The sequence below is a fragment of the Cololabis saira genome, chromosome 11, assembly GCF_033807715.1.
Source record: "Cololabis saira isolate AMF1-May2022 chromosome 11, fColSai1.1, whole genome shotgun sequence".
NCBI lineage: Eukaryota > Metazoa > Chordata > Actinopteri > Beloniformes > Belonidae > Cololabis > Cololabis saira.
This window is the reverse complement of record NC_084597.1, coordinates 17469292-17495268: the sequence shown is the minus strand read 5'-3', so window position 1 is coordinate 17495268 and position 25977 is coordinate 17469292. Positions and strand designations below refer to the sequence as shown.

The following is a 25977-nucleotide window of genomic DNA, read 5'->3' as shown; positions in this document are numbered from 1 at the left end:
ATTGGAAAACAAACTTGCAAAACTAGAATCCGCGTTGTCTGCTAATTACTCAGAACAGATAGTCTTGCAGCGTGATGTGATCAAAAAAGAAATCAATGCCATCCTCAGACGCCGATCAGAATTCTTAATCCACAGGACTAGGCAGCGTTATTATTTTCATGGGTCAAGGCCCAGCCACCTTTTGGCGATGAAGATTAGGTCAAATGAGCAGTTTTCAGATATCTCCTCTATCAAATTACAGTCAGGAGCTATTACCACCGACCCAATGCAGATTAATGACTCTTTTCGCAGTTTTTACTCTGACCTGTATGAATCAGACATACTTTTCGACAAAGATAAATGTGACGATTATTTGGCCCAATTAAAGTTACCTCGTCTTGCGGTGGAGGCGGCAAATGAGTTGGCAAAACCATTTTCTCTTGAAGAACTTAAGAGGGCTGTGCTCAGTATGCAAAGGGGCAAATCACCGGGTCTCGATGGCATTCCGCCAGAATTTTACGCGGCCTTCTGGGACCTTCTTGGCCCGCTGCTTCTCAGTATGATCCATTTTTCGATGGAGAAGGGCTCTTTTTCTAGGGATGTGAATACAGCTGTAATCACCTTACTACTGAAAAAGGATAAAAACCCGACGGAATGTGGTAATTACAGGCCCCTTAGTCTGTTGAACGCCGACGTAAAAATTTATGCCAAGGCTCTCTCTCGACGTCTGCAACCGCATATCTCGTCACTGGTTCACTGTGACCAGACAGGCTTTATGAAATCGCGTCTAGCCTCTGACAATGTCCGCCGACTGTTGCACGTAATCGACGCCGCAACAGAACTGTTTTATCCCTTGACGCGATGAAGGCGTTCGATCGCCTTGAGTGGTCCTTTTTGTGGTCGGTGTTGGGGGCGATGGGTTTTGGAGACGATTTTGTGAAAATGGTACAGCTATTATACTCAAACCCCTCTGCAATGGTTCTTACAGGTAACATTTGCTCCACTCTGTTCCCAGTAACTAGATCATCTCGTCAGGGCTGTCCTTTGAGCCCGACGCTGTTTGCTCTGTCTCTTGAACCCCTAGCGCAGATGATCCGATTATCACCGGTTATTAAGCCCATAACTGTTCATAACACACTCCACCACCTGGCGCTTTACGCTGACGATATTTTAATCTTTCTTGGCGACCCGTTACAGTCTGCCCCCCACCTCTTATCAATGTTGGATGAATTTGGCTCGCTATCAGGGTTCAAAATTAATTGGTCGAAGTCGGCTCTGCTGCCATTGAACAAAGTGACTAGGGACTCTGTTTTACCTCCTAATATTCCCTCGGTTCCACATTTCAAATATTTGGGCATTGAGATATTTCCCTCTTTACACCTTATTGTGAAGCACAATTATACTGAGGTACTGAATAAGGTCTTGAGTGATTTGGAGAGATGGTCCAGCCTGCCCAACTCACTTCAGGCTCGCATTTCTATTGTCAAAATGAATGTATTGCCCAGAATAAACTTTGTTAGCTCTATGGTCCCCCTCCCTCCCCCTACTGGATACTGGGGTAAACTGCAGGCGGCTGTTTCAAGATTTATCTGGAATGGCAAGAGACCCCGCCTCAGATCTGCCACTGTCCAGCGCAAGAGATTAGATGGAGGTTTAGCAGTTCCCAACTTCAAATTTTATCATTGGTCTTTCTCTCTCAGACCCCTGGTCACATGGTTTGACTCTCAGACGTCGGTTTCCTGGCGCACGATGGAAGAAAGAATGGTGCACCCTTGGTCTTTGGCAGATGTTTTATTTGCGAATATCACTGTGAGGCAGTGTCAGCTGCGCTGCGGCCCCATTGTGTCCCATCTGATTCGGGTTTGGCGCTCTGTAGAAAGGATTTGTAATATATCTTGTAGATGGCACCTACAATCACCAATTTTCAATAATAAGGACTTGCTGATCGGGGGGGGGACCTATCACCTATTCTCAGTGGGAAAGGGGAGGTGTACAGTTTTTGGGTGATATATTCAGCTTAGATGGTTTACGCTCTTTTCAGGACATTAAGAATAACTTCAATTTACCAGGCACTTCCTTTTTTTTTATTTGCAGCTGAGAGCTTCTCTTAAAGCACACGGTGTACCTTGGCAGCACCCGCTACCTACACATCCACTTCACGAGTTGATCATTACTAATAGACCCTCGAGGGGAATGGTATCCACTTTGTATTTGTACATGCTTGAGGCCTCCTACAAAACGCTTCCAGTAGACAGGATGTGGAGGGGTGATGTCCCCGGACTGGTTCAGGATTTTGACTGGGACGAGGTGTGGGCCAATATCAAACTTGCCTCTCGAAATCCTGACCATCAACAGATCCATCATAATTTTGTGCATAGGACCTACCTGACCCCTCGTAGGCTACATTTTATGAAAGTTATCAGTGATCCCTCATGCACCCTGTGTACATTAAAAACTCCTGGCACTTTTCTCCACATGGTGTGGGAGTGCCCCCCCGTCGCTCGTTTTTGGCAGGGCGTGGCCGCTGAGCTGACGACACTCATATCAGAGACATTACCTGTGACCATACCAGTGTTATTACTGAATGATCTTTACGCACTTCCAGTCCCTGAACGTCAGAAACGGGTCATATTAGCAGGTCTAACAGCTGCTAAGAAAATGATAGCAGTACGTTGGAAGCCCCCTCATACTTTGTCCATCAAACAATGGATCTTGACTTTTCTTGATGTTACTTACATGGAGTTATCGACAGCCCGTATAAATGGGGCCAAAGAGGCGAATGTGAATATGTGGCTCACCACAGCTGAAGCACTGAAGCGCTTGCTTTGATCCTCGTGTCTTTTTTTTGTTTTTTTTGTTGTGTATTTGACTTAACTTGCTTAGCACCGTGAGGTTCTATATTCACTGTTTCACAAATCCGCGACTCTCTCTCTTTTTTTTTTTTTTTTGTTGCTTGCTTTAGCCGCCCTGTCTCGATTTTATTTTAATTTCATATACAGACGTCAGATAATTGTCCTGGTCTTTAATAGTTTATTTCATTTTATGTGTGTCCGGGTGGGTAGGGTGGGGGTGGGGGGATTGATGTAACATATTCAGTGCCTGTACATCATTGATTGTTGGTTTTCTGTTTGAGTGAAAATAAAATAAAAATTTGATCAAAAAAAAAAAAACTAGTAAGAGACATCAGTGGTGTCCTTATGGCAATGGGTTATCGCTAATACAGGTCGAGATCTTAAAGGACGATTGACAATGGTTCGAACTAAGCCTCTCCAGGATTGCCAAATTAAACAACGTAATCCATTGATCATAACTCTTAGAGACCCTAGATGATCTGATTCTGGGCTCTATGTGTTAGGAGTATGGATTAAAGGGAAAGATATGTTGGGGATGTTTGAAATTAATGTGATTGAAGCTCCTGTAGAAGCAGATATATCCAGTACTGGTTCTGATGTATATGTAGCCCAGAGCGTAAAAGAGATTTCATATAAAACATTAACTAAAATTGAAACTGGTTATACAGAAGAAAATGTTTGGTTGAATTGGATAACTTCTGCTGTGAAATTGGCTTCTGTTAATGACTGTGTTGCATGTTCCCGAGCTCGACCCACATTACTAACAGTCCCGTCACCATTTTCCGAGAACGAGACAGACTGCATGCTTTACTTATGTCTAACTGAAAATCCCCAAACAGCATGCTCTCATTTGGAGAAACCATATCCTCTTTCTCCAATAAATGCAATGACATGGTAAATCTGGTACAATAGTGGGTCATATCCCGTATGATTGGTGCGTTAGGATAACTGATGTGTCCACATGAAAAATGTCACTAAACTATGTTTTGCACGAACTGATGTTTATTGGTACTGTGCTGGACAAAGACTTTTGAACACTCTACCCTCTGATTGGATTGGTGTGTGCACTCTATTATCATTAGTGGCACCTGTTACTGTAGTCAATGCATCTGTTTCTGATATTCTGGAATGGCAGACCCATGTACATCCCATGAATAGGCTCAAACGGGATGTATTCGATCTTTATGTGGATTCTCCAACTTATATCGATGCCAAAGGAGTGCCTAGGGGGGTCCCTGATGAGTATAAATTGGTGGATCAGGTGGCTTCAGGATTCAAATCTATCATCCCAACAATTATGGTGAATAAGAATGTGGATTGCATAAATTATATCCATTTTAATGTACAACGCCTTAGTAATATGACTAGGTAGTTGGTTTGCATGAACAGTTGGCAGGAACTTCACTTATGACTTATCAAAATCATATGGCGTTGGATTTTTTGTTTGCTGATAGCGGAGGAGTATGTGCGCATTTTGGACAGGACTGTTGTCTATTTATCCCAAATAACACAGCTCCAGATGGCTCCATAACTAAGGCCCTATCAGGTCTCAGAACTCTTTCTGAGGAACTAACAGAGAATTCTGGCATTCAGAATGTTCTTGGAGATTGGTTTTCTCAATATTTTGGTAAATGGAAAGGTGTGGTGGTATCAATTTTAATTTCTCTTGTAATGGCAGTGGTTCTTCTTCTTTTATGTGGGTGTTGTTGCATTAGACAACAGCCTCCATTTTCTCAGATGGCTCAGATTAACTCTGAGACTGTTCCCTTATGTCCTTCTTCTGACTCAATGGAGTTTGAATTGGAAGAAGTGCCTGATCTTTTCTCCTTTTAGACTATGACCAAGAGAGAATCATGGGAGTTTATGGTTGAGGTTTTATCTTATAGGGCATTTAGGATATATGCATACTTTAATGGAAGTTTTGTGATAATAGAATATGATTCAGTAATTTTATTTTAGTGAAATGTTCTAGAAGTAGTGGTAAAAAAATAAAATAAATACAAATTTAAAAAAAGAGTGGAAAATTGATGACCCAGTGAAAAATGGTGGTGTGTGCGGTGTGCTAAGTACTCCCCTTAAAAATAGGATTAAAGGCTGCACTGGTTTCCGTGGGACCTTGACTGGAAAGTTACCTCTGGTACAGAAACTCCTACAAAAATCACCGTCAGATCCATCTCCTACGCAAGATTCTGCTTCAATGTGCGGCACTGTTCGTCTTCAGGTCAGAGACAACAAAGATTCTTTGCTGTGTTGGCTGATGATATGGACTTCATCTGAATGCGAGGTGGGCTCTCGCACAAGACGCTGACAAAGAAAAGACTGATGGAAGAGCTTCTCAAAGCTGGCAGTGACATATCATTGCCACTGACCGTGGGGTGCGACGATGAGACTTTGTGGTCACAACAGAGAAATATAACGACCAGGGTCTTCTTCAAAAAGGTACAACCCTGGTATCTGTCAGGACTATGCTTGGACACTGGCAAAAGGACTATCTGATTACAGCTCTGGGGCCTCATTTATAAAGCTTGCTTGCGCACAAAACAGGGCTTGAAAGATGCAAAAGCCACCTTCCACGCAAAGGTTGGAATTTAAAAAGAAAAAACTAACCGAAAAATCTGCGTATCCCTACGGCAACCCTGACCCTCCCGTAGGAACATGCTTAAGATATGGGGAACTGGCGACGCAGGCTGTGAGGTGGTGAAATGAAGCCAGATTCATGTCATACTCTTAATAATGTCATCACATATCACAACATATATCAGACTTGTGATATATTAGCGCTGATCGTGTCCCTTTGTGTTTGAAGCACAGCGTCAGTCAGGACTCTGGTGATGCTGGAGCCGCAGTGCCAGGACACGCCGGGAACCTCCTTCACCCACCGCTTCCAACCGTAGAGTGACTGAGGACAGAACAAATGAGGGGCTCCGTAGAGCGTTTAGGGGCTCTAAGGAGCCCCTAAAGGGACACAGATCTTTTTATATATATATAATGAGTTCTACGCGCGCGTGAAACCTTTACGTGCGGGTGTAAGCCTAAATTATGGTTCCGCGTTAAAACGACGCAGAGCCTACGCCGTAGGGTACGCAGCCACGTGCACCTACGCCGTAGGCTCTGCGTTGGTGTGACGCGGAACCATAAATCAGCCTTGAGCAGCACTGAGGGGAGAGGGGAGGGGAGGAGGGGTTGCGGGGCTGCCGGGCCGTTCTCGCATCGCCTTCGCACAGAGTCTTGATGATTTGCAATTACAGGCTGAGCCTACCGCTAGTTTTTAAACTGTAAAAAGTGGGGGGGACAAAAACATGATTTTGAAAAGATGGGGGGACATGTCCCCCCTGTTGCGCCGGGGCACTCACGGTGTTTAGCGCAGCAACGCCGTGCTGCCACTCACTCGCTTTATTTTATACTATTTATATACTTTTTCTACTTTTACTGTGACCACGAAATAATGTTGTTTTCCTGTCCTCCACCTCTTCCACAACATCTCGTTCTCAGTCTCCGTGAAATTTAGTGGCACGGTGGCTCGACACGTTCATTCATCCTGACGCACAAACAGGCTGCCGGAAGCCGCTGCGCATGCTCAGCAGGCTCATTCATATGCAAATACTACTTTGCATTGCCCATATATGGTAAAAGGTGGGCGTGTAGAGGGCGGGATATGAGCCGAATTCAGCTGCGCAACCTTCCAGCTGGACTGTGATTTATAAAGCGAACATTGCGTGCAAGTGTGCGTGCACGCGGTTTTATAAATTTTTTTTTTTTGCGCCCGCCATTTTCGGCTTTTGGCTTTACGTGCACTTTTAGTATGAATCCTACACACTCTTTTATAAATGAGGCCCCTTGTGACAATGTCTGAGAGAACGGCCTGGGTGATGAAAGGGCAGGGTTTTCTGCGGATGCCTGGTGTTGATGATGAGAGTGATTATGGGTATACTGCACACATTCACTCATTTCCTGCTGTTTTGATTCAATGTGTTATCGGTTTTACACATTATTGATCATAGAGCTGGTTGGATGTTATTTTACGATTTTTTATTTTATTAAAAAAAAAAAAAAAAAAAAAAATCGTAAAATAACATCCATCCAATCCTATGATCAATAATTTTTTTTTTTTTTTTTTTAATTTTAGGGGCAGCACGGTGGCTTAGTGGTTAGCACTGTTGCCTCACAGCAAGAAGGTCCCCGGTTTGACTCCCAGGCCCGGCAGGGGCCTTTCTGTGTGGAATTTGCATGTTCTCCCCGTGCTTGCGTGGGTTCTCTCCGGGTACTCCGGCTTCCTCCCACAGTCCAAAAACATGCATATTAGGTTCATTGAGGATTCTAAATTGTCCGTAGGTGTGAGCGTGAGTGTGCATGGTTTGTGTGTATATATCGCCCTGCGATGGACTGGTGACCTGTCCAGGGTGTAACCCCTGCCTCTCACCTGAAAATAGCTGGATAGGCTCCAGCAGACCCCCGTGACCCTGAAAAGGATAAAGCGGGTATAGATAATGGATGGATGGATATTTTATTTTATGTTTTGGGGGGATTAGTTTGAAAGATGGTTGTCTGTCCAGAATGTGCCCATGCCTTTTGAAAGGGTTGGAAGAATAAGAAAATAAAAATGGGGGTAGTAGACAATGTTAATCGATCGTAGTGATATCAATCATAATGATTTTATATACTTGATTAGTGGATTTAGTGCTAGTTTATGGTTTATATATGATTGACTTGTCTATATGTTTTAACACACGGAGTGCATGAACCTGCACTAAATCTTTTGAATTTATTATTCTCATAACAGCATGTGCATTCAGATATTAGATGTACTACGTCATAGGAATACAGATTACTTGCAGGTCAGCTTTCCAATCACTAACATCTGTTGTTTGAATTTGTTACAAAGGGGACAAGGCTCAACTGAGATTACAGATAGATAGATGTTACTGTGCAACCTGTCCATTCTGTTTTGTCGAGACATACAGGATATGGAGTGTAACCTTTCCAGGCTAGACCTCTCTCGTCTATCGGATTAGTAGAAGGAACCACTATGGGGACCAGTGACAGATGTATCTAGACGTTCCGGGGCCTGAGTAAATGCTTGAGTGAAGGCTACTTGGATGGGACAGCGAAGACTTGGGAGTCATCAGAGGACAACTTTCGTCATCTGGATCCAGTACTCCGATCTGCAGGAGATTAAGGAGTGGGTGTGCTTTCGTCTCCAGAAGAACAGTGGATTTTTTTTGGTTTTGGTTGCCTTAACCTGGACACCCGGACTTGACACATGGTTATACTGATTTATTTGGTTTATTTGTTCTTAACTGTGAAATGCTCATCTATCATGAGATGTACAATTGTTTACAATACGAATATTCAAACTTATACAGCTTTAAATTTATGATTGATGTTGAATGTATTTGTATAATGAATCTATATGTATGTTTTTTTTATATTTGTGGGTTTTTCTTTTATGGCTCTGCTCGTATCTTTACATCTGTTGGTCATGTGTAATATTACAAGATTAGGACTCTGTTTGGATATACAGCTAAGCAGGTTGATCTACTGTATTTTATATAAAAAGGGGGGGATACAAAAAAACAACACATGTTTATATATCCCAGTGGACATTTTTACATGTTTGATTTAAAAAACATGAATTAATCATGTTTTGAGTGGAAATTGTTAGGATTTCGTGAAATTGTTAAGAGTTCAAAGAGTTTATAACACTGGTGGGTTTCTCTTTATATGCAAAGTAACCTCGTATTCAGCAAGACAGCTGCTTTCATCTAGTCACGGAGTCAACCTGTGGGGTTAAATACAATACACATACCATTTGTTGAGAGGAGACAATTGGGAGAAACTTGACATATTAAAAGCTTGTATTAACTTTGATTCTATTTCACTGGTTTTCTTTTGCTTCGCCAGACAAACGAACACTGGATCTTTCAGAACCATGTGACCTGTCATAAGCACAGAGCTCAACAGTCAGCATCTATGATGGTACAGAGATTTATCAAACCAAACAATAAACAGGTAACAGCTGTGAAAGTACCGATACCGCAGAAGGAAATCATTTATAGGGCCATGTCTCCATCCAGACATCCAGAACAGGCTTTTCAGAGAAGGTATTGCGTATTTCAGCAAGATGATGCCAAACTATGTTCTCCGCATAATCTACAGCGTAGCTCTGCCGTAGGAGTCCGGCTGTCGCCATCGGACAAATGTGCAATATGAAACAGCAAACACAGCAACTGAAATCCCAGACATACCAAAGGTTGAAATCTTTCATTAAGAAAATATTTTACTTTCAATTAACACTGTTCTGTCTCCAGCCACTTAAATGTGAGGTTCAATGAAGACTAAAACAAAACGGCACTGAACATGTCTTAACATGTTGCCGGTATACGATTTCTTACATATTTGCTTAATGGGTTTTTTTTCTACATTTTTTTTTCAGGCTCTTTTAAATATCTGATATGATGTGGATAAAATAGCTTTTCAATTAATAAATAATGGTTGAAATAGACCCCGAGACCAGACAGGTTACAGAGAAGACAGAGGAGGCTTCCACTCATCCATTTGTATTTGAGGGGGGTGTGAGGTCACTGCTAAATAAAATGGATGAGCTTGAAGCACGAGAAAACAAAGGGAATATCAGAAATGCAGAGACTCCCTCTGGAAAAACTGACCTATACCCTCCACGACAATGTCAAGGGATTTATCAAGATATGGCAGCCCGTTCTGGACAAAAGTGAACTTTGGTTTACCTAGCTAACATGATGTGAAATAACTACAGCATGCCCTAGCAATTTGGACATCATTATGCCAGCCTGATGGTGTGTGTTTTGTTTTGTCTAGTTTTTATTATTTCCGTATTTGTCTTACTCTGCCCCACTACTACTTTTTGTTTTGTTTTGTGTGTTTTTTTTGTCTTTTTTTGTTTTCCTTACTGGGGTAGTATGTCTGTTTAGTGTGTCCTGCTGAGTTGTGTTCTCCCATTAAAATGTTCAATTTTGGGGAAGAAAAAAAAAAAGTGGTTCTATAGAAGTGCTGAACAGATATACTTGTAATGCTGTCAGAACCTTAATAAAGAGAAGTTTAAAAAAAGAAAGACATGCAGAGACAACATATTCTTGCCGTATTCGTCTGTCGGGACAGAAAGACTGGAGACAGAGCAGTAAGAGTGAAGGAGGGTGGACTGCAGTGAGTTCCTGCCCATATTCCTGATGAAGAGTCTTCACCTCTGTTACCTCCTGGAGCCACATGTAACATCACCAGCTCAGTTGTTGCCAGGCTACAAACACAACCGATCACGCCTCTCCTCCACTACACTTCCAATACTCTGGTGACAACTGATGTCAATTGAAGGCAATAATATAATACCCCCTTGTGGATAAATAAAGCTTTAGTTAGTTCAGCTTGAGGCAGGATTCACAGCTTTGTGGAAAATGGGGTTGTTTTAGCCGGGAAAACGGTGTAAAGATGAGAGTCTGAAGCTTCAGCTTGCTTACACATGATTCAGTAATATTATAACACATTTGAGCAGAAACTTTTCTGCAGCTGTTGCGGGTTGTGACTCTTTGTCACTGCTCAGCTGACGGAAAACATTTGCGCAGTTATAGATACAAAACATTTCCACTGACCTGCAGTTCATCTCCAGCGACAGCTTCCACTCTTCTCCCTATGAACCAGAAGCAGCTGTGGTGAGACTTGTCATGCTTGTGTCTTTCTCAGCTAGTCATACACACAGAAACATGAATTCAGGAACCAAGAACCATCACACAGTTCTGTCAGGAAGTCTTAATACCATATTGAAGAACAGAAGTCGCATCTTGAAGCGGTTTCCTTCCTCAATCCAGTTTCAGAACAGCAAAAACTAACGGTCAGTTCTCAAGAACACCAAAAATGCACTATTTTCAGGGCAAATGGAGTGACCTTTGTCTCTGAAAGTATCCTGGAGCCCATTCTTCCTTGATGGATGCCACTGATGTTCACCCACATCTGATTATCTGACACTGTCAAAAACATCACAACATGAAAAGAGGCGTAAAAGAGCAGTAAAGCAGTAAGCACGGTGCTGACGTGATAGCTGGTTGATGAGAGGGAGGGCAAGCTATTTTTAGCTCAGAGAGGTGGGGGTTGACAGGGGTGGGGGTGAGGCGGGTGCAGGGAGCAGAGTGACGACGGAGGGGCCGAGCGCTGCTGTAGCTGGAGTTGGTTATGACGTTTCTCAGATTGCACTGCTTTCTGCGCTGCGCTCTGGTAAATGATGGCGATGCATCACTGTCTGAGGAGGGCGGGGAGCTAATCAGCGCTCAGACCACGGACCCCCGGCTGCAGCATTGACTGCGAGGTTTCACACTGCGTTCACACATCAGCAGGCAGCTGCAGAGGTGTAGCTGTGCAACTGTGAATGTACTGCTGCAGATGCGCCTTCTGTGACGTTTAGAAAATCAGTTCCATGTTTCAAAAAACTGTTTTCCAACCTACTTGTTAGCAAATACAAGCAAATAATTTATTAACTTATATAGATATGTTGTAATTACTGTATAAATTATGTTTCAATCAAAATTAAAGGATCACTTAAAGCCACTGAATGCAACAATATATTTTCCGACCACAAGGGGGCAGCAGGAAACAAGAAACAAGAAATTTGTAAACCCGACTCAAGCAGCAACAATCTCATTCCCTAGCTGATGCAAATATTAGAATAAGAAAGGTTGCAGTTCTTCTACTGGCCACTAGGGTCTGGATCCAGACCTGCCGTTCCTCTACTAAGGGATGGAGGATTTTTTAGGAAATGTTTTTTATATAAAGATAAAATTAAGTATATTTCTAGCAATTGGCAGCTTGGGCTAACCCCCATTCAGCTAAAAGCAGCATTCATTTCTAAATTTTACCACCAAAGCGAGATTTAAAAGGCAGTGCCGCAGCACGGAGTGTTGAAGAAGCTGGAAGCTAGCTGAGGTTCAGATGATTGAGCCCAGTAACAGCCAATGGCTACGAATATTATAACATTCCATACTATTGTTAAAATACAGGTATGTATAAAAGTATTTGGAATATGACAGAGTTTATACGATTTTGCCTTTATTCACAATAGATTAGGAATTAAAAAGTCAAAATGTGATCAAAATGTAGGCCTCAAGCTTTAATGAGGTTTAATAAAAATATGGAATTTACCATTTAATTATAACAGTTTTGAGCAAAGTACCTTTATTTTTAGGGACTCAAAAGTATTTGGACAATTTACTGAAAATATTTTAACACTCCTGAATCTCTTTAATATTTAATTGAAGAGAAGAAGAAGAGTTGACGACAGTTTTCCAATCTACAAGGCTTTTAATAAATCAAACAGAGATTTAAATGACATTTTACTATGAATGAGATTATATACATGTGGGAAACCGAAACAAGAGTTGGTGGATTTTGTTGCAGAGCGGCGGTATAAAGACCTGAAAGACTGTGATGAAGCCAAATCGGACCACAAGAGGAGCAGTTTCATGATTTGATTTGATCATTGATTCAATTGGATTAAAGTCTCCTGGTAAGATGGTTATATAGATTTCTGTGTCATTTGCATAGTTATGGTAACACATTTTGTCCTTTTTCCATAATTTTTGCGGGTGGGAGCATAAAGGCGTTAAACAACAAAGGCCCCAAAATTAAACCTTGGGGAATTCCACACGTTATTTTTGTTAGCTCTGATTTGTTGTTACCCAAAGAGACCAAATAGTGCCTGTCTTTTACGTAACACTTGAAACTAGGTACCAGAGAGCCCCATCCAGCTTTTCAACCGGTCAATCAGGAGGTTTTACAGCTGTTGAAAAACAGTTTTTTCTATGATCTCTCAAAGAAAGGGGAGGTTTGGTGAACAGGCTCTGCCACGTAGTTTCCACGTTACCCTGAAATGTTTCATAGCATTAGAGCGTGTTTTTATGTCTACATCCAAGTCTCATAAAAGTGTTAATGCTTTCTTCCTAAAGTTAAACATTCTGTAATACAACAAATGGAAAGCTGAGACGTCTAGAGTCAGGTTCCTCTGACGCACCGGCGTCAACCAAAGATGCTTGTTTGAGCCATTAAAGGAACAATAAAACAACAGCCTCTAAAACGAAGGCAGACAAAAATGAGATCAAACGCTTGCAGCAGCAGAGCAAGCAGCATGTACAAAAGAGATAATTAATGCAAAACAATTAGTGCAGCCAGTTAAAATACACTATCAAAGATAAAACGCAACAGGTCATTACTCAGTCTGCCGTTGCATTTAAATGTCAAAAAGAGGCCCCAAGTCTTCTGGTTCATTTTAAGATTAAGTACATTTGATGCGTTAAATCAAACTGGTCATCAACAATTTATTCATTAAAAAAAAAATAATTTATCATAGATTATGCTGCATAATAGCAGCTGTAAGGAGGAAAAATTAAAGTCCTTAGTAACTAGGTAACTACTACTCCAGAAATACGGCAGTCCGGCGGAGGAAGGCGCTGCTTTTAACCGAGGGGAGAGATTTGAAGGACTAGAGATAAAGGAAGGAACTTCCACTCCTCCACCCAGCACCATTAGTGTTTGGAGTCACTCCAGACCTCAAGGTTGGCTGATACACAGCCATCCCAGGCCCATGTTGGAGGGAGACACTGAAGTAGCACCAAGTCTTATCTCACCAGTGCCATGAAAGTGTCAAAATAACATCAATGTGAGTGCCAAAAACCCTGAGGTGCCTGAAGGGTGCTTTTGAAGTCTCTCCAATCACCCGAGCCACGCCGGACAAGCTGTGGTGCTGCCGGGAAAACATTCATAACAGAACAAAGTTGTTTTCATGGTGAAATATGAAATGATAACTGCGTTTATCTGTCGCTTCCAGATCAACGCACGACCACTCACAGCATTCTGTTGGTGAAATTAACAGCACAACAGAACATATTCACTCCCTGTACAGTTGCCATGGATGTGACCAAAAGTGTTCTTTGTGCAGAGCTGTAAATATATGTATTTCTGCTGTAAAGCCAGAATAACTCACCATTGGATTCATCTTTAGAGGAACTGCAGCTTTCCCTGCAACCAGGTTTCTTCAACCCCAATAGGATGAAGGTTTCCCCAGTAAAGTAAAATGTTCTTGCTGAAACAGTCATGAAAAAACTGGTTTAATCCGTCACGGTTTCCAGATGGTGAACTTTTTTACCTTTAATGGGTCTTTGGCTTTCAGTCTACCGCTACTTGGATTTTACATTTTTAATGAAATTTCCGCAGCTGTCAAATTTACTGCTGAGAGGTGAGTTTCCCAGAGGATGTTCTCCACTGATATTTATGGGCTTCATCATTTCATCGTGTAGCACTGCAGGAAGCTTAAAAACTTCATTTTTATTCCTTTTCTGTGAAATATTGAAATAACTAAGAAGAATCCCTATTATGTGGGCTTTTTAGGTGAAAGTCTTGACAACTGCTGGACAGACTGATATGAAATGTACAACCCAGAATGATTATGATAGACTGTATAATAAGAACAGGACAAAATCTGTGTGATGTCACTCATCAACTGGCCAACTCCATATTAGCAGGAACTGACCAAGCCCAACTCCAAAAATGTACATAGAAGAAGCCAGGAATCCGGTTTGCACATGCCCATCCTGTCCCAGTTAGGTAACCATGTCAGCATGGTTGTGCTAGCTTATGGTGCTAACCCATGTTTCCTTATAGTCGTTCTGATTTTCTATCTATGTTGCAAGCTATGTTGAAACGAGCTCTGGCAGAGCGAGCATGCTGATTTGGCTAAGGCTATACATGGTTGGCTAGCTAGCATGAAGCTAGCCAAGCATGTATAGCCTCAAAGGGTTGCCCCAGAGTGTCTAGAGGGGTAAAGACAGAACTGCCAGGGGTAAAGTTGGCTGGTAGAGCAAGAGGCTAACAGGTTATAGGCTATTTACTCAGGTGTCTTCCAGTTAGCACCAGCTATCAACCTTCTACAGGGGCAAATAAGGCTGCTATTCCCCCCTAAAAACACCATCCCAGGAACCAGTGTGGTAGTTTAATTTACACCACAACAAGCTACATTATCTTTAAAATAGGAATGATTATGCTCTGTTATGCCTTCATTCGGAACACAAAAGTCACCAAGTAACTGTTAGGCATCATAGTGGTCACTCATAAAAAAAAAAACAACATTTTTTTTAAATGTTGCGAATAATGCATACATTTATGGTTTAGTAAAATTTGAACGGGTTGAGGATCATATACAACCTCCCTCCACATAATGGAGACTCACTCCCTTCTGGAGCCAGTCCCTAGTGGTGACTAGGGCTGGGCGATACGACCTCAAATTTAATATCACGATAAATTGGGCCGTTTTACCTCAATAACGATAAATGTACGATAACCCTTAGCCGTCAACAAAAAAATCTATTTTCTGATTGGCTGATTGGTCGGTAACTCCAGACAGCTGCTCTGAGTTGAGAGCTCAGCGAAAGTAGCGTTCCGTGACTCGTTAGTAACTTGTTGAAATGCGCAAGTCTCACACTAGACAGCCCTGTTATGTCAGCCGTGTTTCTCTTCTCGTTAAGACTGGATGGATGGAATCACGTGATTACAGACACGCTGTCTTAAAGGGGACCTATTATGAAAAACATGTTTTCTCTTGCTTTAACATATATAAAGTGGTCTTCCCTCAGCCTGCCAACTCAGAGAAGGAGGAAAGCAACCAAATTCTGCAGTGTCTGTACAGCCGCCCATATGAGCCGTCCAGTGTGATGTGGCTTCTACGAGCCGTTCAGATTCTGCTCCCTTTCGTTACGTAACCAAAATGCAAACCACGCCCACAACTAAACACCGTGTCCTAACTGCATGCGAGCGTCCGACTATCGCGTCACACTGCGTGACATCGGACGCTCTCTGTCCATCTCCCTCCAGCAGCTGCCACTTTATTGAGGTTTTTGTAGTGAAATGAGGAGGTATCATAGAGATAACGTCTCATTTCAACTAACTGGATCAGCCGTTCCTCATCCGTGACCGTTTCCTACAGCACGTTCAACCGACTTTCAACGCGAGGGACAAGAAGAAAATAGAAGCAGGGCGTCCGACAAATGTTCAGCTCAAAACGGTGCACCGTGCTGCGCTGCGCTGCGCCGCGCTGCGCAGGCCAGTTAGGACAGTCCAATAGAAAATAAAGCAATGGAATTGATTTTGTCGCTGACGCTCGCTCGCATCGCATGCAGTTAGGACACGGTGTTAGGACACGGTGTTAGGACACGGTGTTAGGACACGGTGTTAGGACACGGTGTTAGGACACGGTGTTAGGACACGGTGTTTGGACACGGTGTTTGGACACGGTGTTTGGACACGGTGTTTGGACACTGTGTTTGGACACTGTGTTAGGACACTGTGTTAGGACACTGTGTTAGGACACTGTGTTAGGACACTGTGTTAGGACACTGTGTTAGGACACGGTGTTAGGACACGGTGTTAAAACACGGTGTTAGGACACGGTGTTAGGACACGGTGTTTGGACACTGTGTTTGGACACTGTGTTTGGACACTGTGTTAGGACACGGTGTTAGGACACTGTGTTTGGACACTGTGTTAGGACACTGTGTTAGGACACTGTGTTAGGACACGGTGTTAGGACACGGTGTTAGGACACGGGGTAACTCCGCCGGCTGGAGCTTCCGCCATTTTTTCGTAGCGGTGTATCGCGTCATTCAGGCAGCCAATCAGCACAGAGCCTCATTATCATAGCCTCCCCGCCCACTCAGAATCCAGCATAGATAATGAGGTTAGAGACTGGGATGATAAAGACATGGCTCAGAGGCTGAATTTCTAATTTATTTAGCAAAAACAATCAAAAGCTTGTTTTTAAGACATTCAAGGCCTGTTTAAAATAGGTATTAAATGCCATAATAGGTCCCCTTTAAAGGGGAATGAAACTAGCCTATCAGCACACAGTCAAAACACACAAAAAGATGTTTATCTTTTTTTTATCAAAACACTGAATTTTCCAACATGGGGAAATTGACGTCGGTCATCGCAGTCAATGTCGGTAACGGTGAAGCTATTTTAATCCCTGATGTTATTAAATCTTAGAAAACCATTAAGACAGTAACAAATACTGAGTGTATGTTTCAGAAATACAAAAATAACTTAGAAAAGGGTCTACTCGAAACATTAAATTAATATGTTATTAAAAATGTGTGAGTTTATATCAACATCTCAAAAGACCACATGTGGATTTTACAAAAGCATTTTCATGCTACAAGAGCATAATTCAGTTATTTCACCCCACAATGTCCTTTTGCATCACATGTTTCAGATTTGTTGGTAATCAGTCTAATCTTTCAGGAAATTGATGCAGAGCTGTGGAAGGATTTATTTTACCTAATGCAGAAACACTCAAGGTATCAACTAATCTGGCCGCTCTGCCTCATCCAAACCAACGAATCTGTGAGCAGCTGAATGTTTCATGAAGACACAATGCCTCACTGCATCTGAACAAAGCTGCAGGCCTGTTAATTAGACTGAGTGCTCAGAACTGGGTACCGCAAACATGGCCGGACGTGACAGCTTGTAGTTCGTGGAACAACACCCCCCCGACCACCACCACCTTGTTCTTTGCCTGCCAACCTCAGTCACATGAACCCCCGCCCCCACACCCCCCTCCTCCAGAGCGACTGGGGATGTCGTGTATGGATCTATATTTAAAGCATTATTGCCAAGCAACAAAGCTGACAGAAAACATTTGTATTTGTAGAGATTATCATCACCCCCCACTTTTTCCTCCCTCTGAGACAAATGTATTTTTTGCAGGTGCTTTAATGAAAACATTTAAATTTTGGCTCATAGCTTGTGACCGTTGTGGAGGAAAATCAAAGTTATTTTCTTATTTGTCAAATTGACCCGTGTCAGTTTTTTTCTTCATTAAAAATAAATCAATAAAAGTATAAGTTAAATGAACTCAATCAAATCAAACATAGCACTAACTTTATACAGTTTAAAAACACATACAAGAAAACAATTCTTGACAAGTATAAAAATGGGGACCTCTAAAGAAAGTAATTTACTTTACATATGTATTTCTTTGATTATTATTTTGTTCATTGTGGATGGATTATATACGATACAAATATAACTGCCAGCATTCAAGGCTGTTTGTGGATCATTGTAGAGGTGACTGGGAGATTGGACTCTTGAATTTAGGATATTGTAGGAGACCGGTTCAATTATGATTATAATTACTGATATTGCTTATTGGTTGTTTGTGTTGTATTTATTTATTTTTTCTTTTTTTTCTTTTCTTTTCTTCTCTTTTAATTTTATTTAATTTTTATAGGTTATATATGATGTGATATTGTGAGGAAGGGACAGGACTAAATAAGCGTTCTCCTTCCTCCTGTTCCCTCTCGCACACATTGTTTTGCTGTGTGTTTTATTTTTGAATGAGACTGTTAAATTGTTTTGCTTTTTTTTAATATTTTGAGGCTTTTAATTTGATTGGGTTTTGTTGTGTTCGAGACAAAGCCAATAAAAAAAAAAAAAAAAAAAGAACTATTTCAAGGTTGTTAATATGATTTTGTTGTCAAAGTTTGTTAATGTCATGGTTCGGTTTGCTGAGGACCCAAGTGCAGGAGAGCAGGAGCCAGGAGTTGCAACAAAAAAGGATTTATTCCACCAAAAGCCAAACTAAAAATGCTGCAGAGCAGGATCAAAAACACAAAGTAACAGGGATCAAAACTTGGAGCACATGGAGGGAACAAACAGTACGGTCCGACCGGGAACAAAGGAATGACAAGACAAGATATACTGAGGGGATAACAAGACATGACGAGACACAGGTGCAGACACAATCAGGGCAGATGGGACACAGGCGGGGCAAGACAGAAACTGAAGGCTGGGGGGAATGTCAACCTTGACAGTTAACCTCATAGTGAAAAATTATACAGTTTTGTTGAAGTTATTTGTCAATCAAATTTGTGCGTGTGGCTTAGGCTCCTCTTTGACTTGCATCTATAAACTATATAAGAAGAACTGGACTAGCCCTCTGTGAGTCTTCTGAATGGTTCTTTTGAAGCTTCGTACTCTAAGGTGCCATATTGCAAGCAGGCAGAACCAACACATCTGGGAAGCTGACTGGCTTTTTTTTACTAAAGTCAAAAATAAAACACAATTTAAATCGTCATTATTTCATTTGAAACTCTGTTTCATATAATAACAGTAAACAAGCCAGCGATTCCGTGAGCCACAGGCTGGTAATCCCTCATAATCAATGTGTCTCAAAACAGCTATGACGAAAAACAACATAACCATGGAAACAAGTGTGACTCAGAAGAGTCACAAAGCCACCTAAAAGCTGACATACATGAATGTAATGGTTCCAAGAAAAGAGGCTGACTCAAATGGAAATGTGAAAGGTCAAAAGGGTTTAGCTTCAACACGACGACAGTCATGCAGATGAAGCTGGTGGAGCAGAAGTGGATTAGTGAAGATGCTGCAGGTGAGCAGACAGGTGGGGAGTATCAGATGAAGTAGCAGAGGAGAAAACAGCAAGTGGCCCATGTGAAGAGACATCAAAGGAACACAAAAAAATGGTTCTGTTCATCCTTTTCTTCCGACAGGTCTCTAACGATGTTTGAAAGAGCCATTAATGATTAATGCCTTTACAAATACAAACAAAGGAGCGTTTTCTGAAAGTCAACAAAAGGCTTGTTCATTTTTAAAACCCTTTTTCGACTGCAAATACAGAGAAAATGATTTTCCGTCTCTTTCATTTTTACGCCATGTAGAACCTTTTGAGAAGTCTGGACTTGATGCAGCAACATGCCAAGAAGAGAGGGGGAAAAAAACATAAATATAATAAAATACTTGTGGAAACTTATATGGTCATTGTGTTATTGGATAAAAGATGAGGCTGCCAGGACTGAGTATGAAACAAGCATCCACCATGGACCAAGTCCATGTTCACACTTCCTGACTGAAACTACCTTTCAAAACTCTCCCGATCCAGGTGAAAAAATAGTTTAGTTTCCTATTATCTTCTTATTCTGCATCTTCCTTCTTTCCTGTGTTTCCGCAATTACACTAAAGGTGACTGTTGTTTAACATCAGTTTTGACTGATTTGCCAGAAACACTTGCTTCTCTGAAACCTTTGCTTATGTCTTTCCCTCTTGGCCTCATGTTACCACACACCAAATTACACCAGACCAGCAAATGATCCTGTTTGTTCATCTCGAGTTGTATTTGTCTGATACAATCACATGATTTTTTTATTACGTTTTTACACAAATAAAATGCAAGACTAAATTTTGCTCATGACTGTAAAATGACTAAAAAGAGTTGCAAGAGACACAAAATTATTAACAGTGTCTCAAAACTGTCACTAATATGCACAAAAACTCACAAAGGGAATACTATGAAGTAAAAAATAATAACCAATTCTAACTCTAATAATTATTTCTGACATTATCATGATATATTGTTTCATATTATTATATTAAGTTATGAAATCTCTTGGGATGTTAAACTATAGTATTATATTGTTATATATAATAGTATGTTGATATAATTTGGTTATATGTTATAATATTTTATACAAATTATGTTATATTAGGATATTACTATATTTATTATGCTATATTTATATGATATCATGCTACACCACTCTATATGATAATTATCTATTTGTTCACTCTCGAATCAATATTCTCAATTTATGTACCTATTTTCATCACCTTATTTACACTCAAACACGGCACGCACACACACACATACTGATGCTGTCTTTTGTCATCGTTTGCACTGTATGTTAATAAAAAAAAAAAAAGTAAAAAATAATAATTATAAATAGTAAAACGGCCGCTATGAGACATGAAGCGACCACTAGGATGCACAAAACAATTACGAAAGGGGACAAATACAATACAAGTGATGGGAACACCACTACAACACTGCACGTGCACAGACTTTAATGTCTTTACGATCAGATATGTAAAGGTTCCGGTGTAACTGGTAACCATGGAGATTATGTCGACCATGGAGCCCCGGGAGTCATGGTAGTAAATCTCTCCCTCATCATTCCTCTGTGCTCTTCACATCGTTATGCTTTCATTTACAAACAGACCTGTTGGTGTGTTTGCGGTATTCCACCTGGATGGAGGCGGTGGGAGAGAGACAGATAGACAGACAGGCAGGCAGACAGGCAGACAGACCTCGCTACAAGAGTCACTCAGTCACATCCACCGTCACACTCATGCAACCTCTCCCCACTCAAAGCTGCCTCTGAAGCCGTGATCAGTGGGCTGGAATCCCTCTGTTTACGCTGCTAAAAATAGATTCCACACACTGAAATGACGTGGGTTCTCGTGACAAGACTCCCCCACCCCCCCCAAAAGCTGGAGTAATGCCGTTATTGGTATGCAGCCCTCAGCCCGGCTGCATGCCACCTCTCCTCAAATCCTTGGAGAGGAACAGCGGAAAGAAGGGGATGGATGGATGGATGGATGGATGGATGGATGGATGGATGGATGGATGGATGGATGGATGGATGGATGGATGGATGGATGGATGGATGGATGGATGGATGGATGGATGGATGGATGGATGGCAGAGCAGAGCGAGGGGAGGGGAAAGTGGGGGCAGTAATCAATACCATGAGTCATTCTTTCTGCAGCGGCCACTTCCTAACAGCATTCATTAAAGGAAACCTAATCATTTTGGCTGGATAATCAGATCCTGTGAAGCTCCCTCTTCTTTCGGTCCCCCTGCACACATTCAAATGATCCACAATCACCCTGAATCAGGAGGAAACATGACCAGCGGTTCATGCCAAACATCTGCTGGTTCATAGGACATCTGTAAAACGCAACCTCAGATAAATTAACAGAATCTCCGCCTCCTCGCCGTGGCATTTAGACTTCAGCACTTAAAAGTCCCCACTAAATCAATGTTGATGTGTTATTATTCAATGTATCCTCATAAGCTGTGTTCTGACCAAAAGCTGTTGTTAATGGCTTTTCAGGGCTTGTCAGTTCATATCATATATTATTCAATAAAATGTTATTATATAAAGCAGTACATTTGTGTATAATTGAGGACATGGACTTTTAATTGATGGATATTTAGTTGGAAGCTTCATCCAACACTAAAATATCTTGTCTTTTGTATCTTTGATAATATATCTGTGTCTCTCCTTTCTCTGCTCTTCATCTTCTCTTTCCTGCTCCCTTTTTTCCTGCTCTGCCCAGCTGGCCTACGGCAGAAAGGTCCCCATATGAGCCAGGTCCTGCTCAAGGTTTCTTCCTTCTAAAAGGGAGATTTTTCTTGCCACTGTTTGGTTTAAGGTTTTTCTCCCACTAGGTGAGTTTTTACCTGCCAGTGTTTATGTAATAATTGCTAGGGGGTCATGTTCTGGGTCTCTGGAAAGCGCCTAGAGACAACTTGTGTTGAAATATGAATAAAATTGAATTGAATTAAATCCAAAGCAGACATTTAGCTCAGTTTTATTTGGATTTAAGAAACTAAATAAAATAAACTCCACTGTCTGTCATTTCTGGAAACCTAGAATCAGTATTAGAAGTACCCCAGATAGTTCATTTTTTTAAATGTATTTTTCTATTTTACTCTTTAATTTGCATAAAATTAAAAAAAAACAGATGAGCGTTGAAGATCTTGCAATGTTTATTTCTATGGAGCTTAAACTTCACAATTAATAGCTCTGGTTCTTGTGCAACTAACGTACAACAGCTATTGGTTCATCTGCATATGGGGTCTTACCTATAGGTCAACTAGTAAATATGGAAAGGTCCTAAAGATGTTGCTTGGCCAGACGATTTAGCTGTTGCAACATGTAGATGCCAGTGAGAGTCCATCTTCGTGAGTCCCAAGCACCAACCACATAACTTAGGTTAAAGTAAGATTGCATGCAATTCCTCGACTGTCCCCTGGAGGCAGGCAGGAAAAGCAAGTCCATTTCCACTGACCTCCGTGTTAACATGTACAACTTTAGGGCTGAAATAAGAATATTTACAGCCTGGTTTGGCCTAAATCGTGTGATTTCACACCCATGACAACTCTGAGGTTGGTTTTCTGTACCACGCCAGAGTTTACAGTATATGAAGCCATACATGTATTACTAATATAATTGTTTGACAGTCGGCTCACACCACCCCACTACAGTTTCAAGTCTTGCCTTGTGGCCCTTACAAAATCTTTAAAAAATGTACAAACTCATCTTTAATCTTGTAGGATACTTTTCTTTCTTTTTTTAAAACCAACTGTACAACGTGGTACAAAATCCTGATGCACAGGTTATGTCCACCCAAGGGGGCCCTGGGGCAGATATTCTCCTTTAGTGTAGGGAAAAAAATAGCGCCAAAATAGAAATATAGGTCAAATAAAGTCCAAAAAGTCATTGAATAAAACTAAAGTAGATGACAGTCAAAGACGAAGTCCACGACTGTGATCCAAAACGTCCCGAGTTTGAGCACAATTACCAGCAAAGATTGAAGGGCTGTATAAATCTCTGACCACCTAAGTTAATTGACTGACGCGTTACTCATGAGCCTAATTGGTGAGAAAAAGGTGAGTTAATCAGCTCAGCGAACCGGTAACCGAGCATCATCATCACGAGAGGCCAGTGGCGTCAATTCAGTGGAAGCTAAGGTATAGCAAGGTTACGAGTCACAGAACTTAGCTAGAGTATCAATCAACACGTCCAGCAAATACTCATCACAGAAGTCTGCTATGTAGCTTATCTGTGTGGTCAAGAAAATTGGAACTTTTTCAAATGCAGTCTTGCTCACACTGCAAAAACTCAAAATCTTACCAGGAATATTTGTCTTATTTCTATTTAAAATGTCTCATTTTTAGTCATTTTTAGTCTCATTACACTTAAAACAAGAGTCATTACCAGAAAAATAACTTATTTGACCATTTTCACCTGTTTCAAGTAAATTTTCAATTGAAATAAGTAGAAAAATCTGCCAGTGGGACAAGATTTATCTTCTCATTACAAGGAAAACAAATTTTATTTTAAGTGAAAATCTACTTGAAACAGGTGAAAATAGTTGTTTTTTGAGTTTTTTGGGTCTTGTCTTAAATGTAATGAGATTTTTTTTTACTAAAAATTTGACATTTTAACTAGAAATAAGACAAATATTCTTGTTAAGATTTTCAGTTTTTGCAGTGTATAATAACTAGTGAAATCGATCATGTTGTTCTGATTTGCATTTGTAGTTATTCTATAAGTAATAGAATAATCAATACAAATAGACAGAGTAATTCCATAAATGTATTTAAAAAACAAACATTTACATTTTCCCTTGAAGCCAAGGTGTGGCGGCTGCCATACCTTGCCATACTGAATTGACGCCCCTGCAAGAGGCTCACCTGCAGCTCTTCATCCAGACCTCTTCTTCAGCTCCAGCATCTCAGGTGAGCGAGTCTGTCCGCGGAGAAGCAGCGCTGCCGCTCGGACTCGCTCCCCGGAGACAGCGCTCCTCTCCGCGGTGTGTCCGCCGCTCAGAGCCGCTGTCACCGCCGCACGTCCACCGCCCGGCGGCCGGCTGCTGTGGCGGGTTCTGGGCTCCAGGTTTAAGCCTCAGCGCAGCCGGCTGCGGATCGAGATCCATCCAGGTTACAGCGGTGACATCACAACGCAGGATGTACTGTACTCCTATCGATGAGGAAGGCGGAGAAATTGCGCCACCTGGCGGCTCGTAGACGAACGTGAAATACTCTGGAATCAATTCAGCAGTGTTGTGCAAGTTCATAATTCTCATGAACTAGTTCAAATTCAGTTCATTTCAATATTTTTAGGTGAGAAGTATGAATGAAACACTACCTGATCAAACCCGAGCACACCCTGATAAAAATGACTGTGTCATTAACAGACTTGTGCAGACCTGGAAGCTGATGACGACCATTAATTAGAATCAGGGGTGATGATACAAGGCAACATCTAAAACATACAGGACAGGGGGCAGGGGCGTCAATTGGGTATGGCAAGGTATGGCAGTTGCCACACCTTGGCTTCAAGGGAAAATGTAAATGTTTGTTTTTTAAATACATTTATGGAATTACTATGTCTATTTGTATTGATTATTCTATTACTCCATACATATAGAATAACTACAAATGCAAATCAGAACAACATTATCGATTTCACTAGTTATTTTACACTGTAAAAACTCAAAATCTTAAGAATATTTGTCTCATTTCTAGTTAAAATGTCTAATTTTTAGTAAAAAAAAATCTCATTACATTTAAGACAAGACTCAAAAACAACAATTTTCACCTGTTTCAAGTAGATTTTCACTTAAAATAAGTGGAAAAATTGCCAGTGGAACAACATTTTTTTGCTTGTAATGAGAAGATAAATCTTGTCCCACTGGCAGATTTTTCTACTTATTTCAAGTGAAAATTTACTTGAAACAGGTGAAAATGGTCAAATAAGTTATTTTTCTGGTAATGACTCTTGTTTTAAGTGTAAAAAGATTTTTTGGCTAAAAATTAGACATTTTAACTAGAAATAAGACAAATATTCCTGGTAAGAGTTTGAGTTTTTGCAGTGAGCGGCTCTGCATTTGAAAAAGTTCCAATTTTCTTGACCACACAGATAAGCTCCACAGCAGACTTCTGTGATGAGTATTCGCTGGACGTGTTGATTGATACTCTAGTGAAGTTCTGTGACTCAAAACCTTGCCATACCTTAGTTTCGACTGAATTGACGCCACTGACAGGGGGTCCCGAGGACCAGGGTGTATACAATCATGTATTGTCCTAGTGTCTTTTCAACTTTACTCAGAGGCTGTAAATCTCCAACAATGTGGTCCTTTATCAATGCGTCTCCTTGTTTCTGGGAAATCAAACCCCTGAAGGCTGCAGGCAGTGTGACTTGGGTCGTTTGGGGCTGTTGGCATTATTATTACATCATTACATGTATTATTATTATTACAAAACCATCAACATACAATTGAAACTCAACGTTTTAACCAACTACCAACATTGAGGCTGACTAGGTGGTATGAAAAGCTGCAGTCCCTCTACTGACCACCAGGGGACGGACTCCAAGCGTGATCTAATTTCCATTCTATGTTAAATTGTCCACCTTTACACCTAAATAAAATTTGTATGGTTTGTCTGGTTCAAAGAATGGTTTTAGTCTTCATTGCTAGAGTTTACCCCCATATA

The 25977-nt window shown here is 41.1% G+C and overlaps 1 protein-coding gene across 2 annotated transcripts in view; it reads right to left on the bottom strand.

The window, feature by feature from the left end:
- LOC133455042 (membrane-associated phosphatidylinositol transfer protein 2-like) overlaps positions 1-24342 on the bottom strand; it is a 113261-nt gene extending 88919 nt beyond the window's left edge. For both annotated transcript variants that reach the window (XM_061733857.1, XM_061733858.1), the window contains exons 1-2: positions 24175-24342; positions 10451-10488 (exon numbers count right to left, since the gene is read on the bottom strand). The gene's annotated coding sequence lies outside the window, so the exon portion shown is untranslated. The remainder of the gene's footprint in view (positions 1-10450; positions 10489-24174) is intronic.
- Between the last annotated feature and the right edge of the window lie 1635 nt (positions 24343-25977).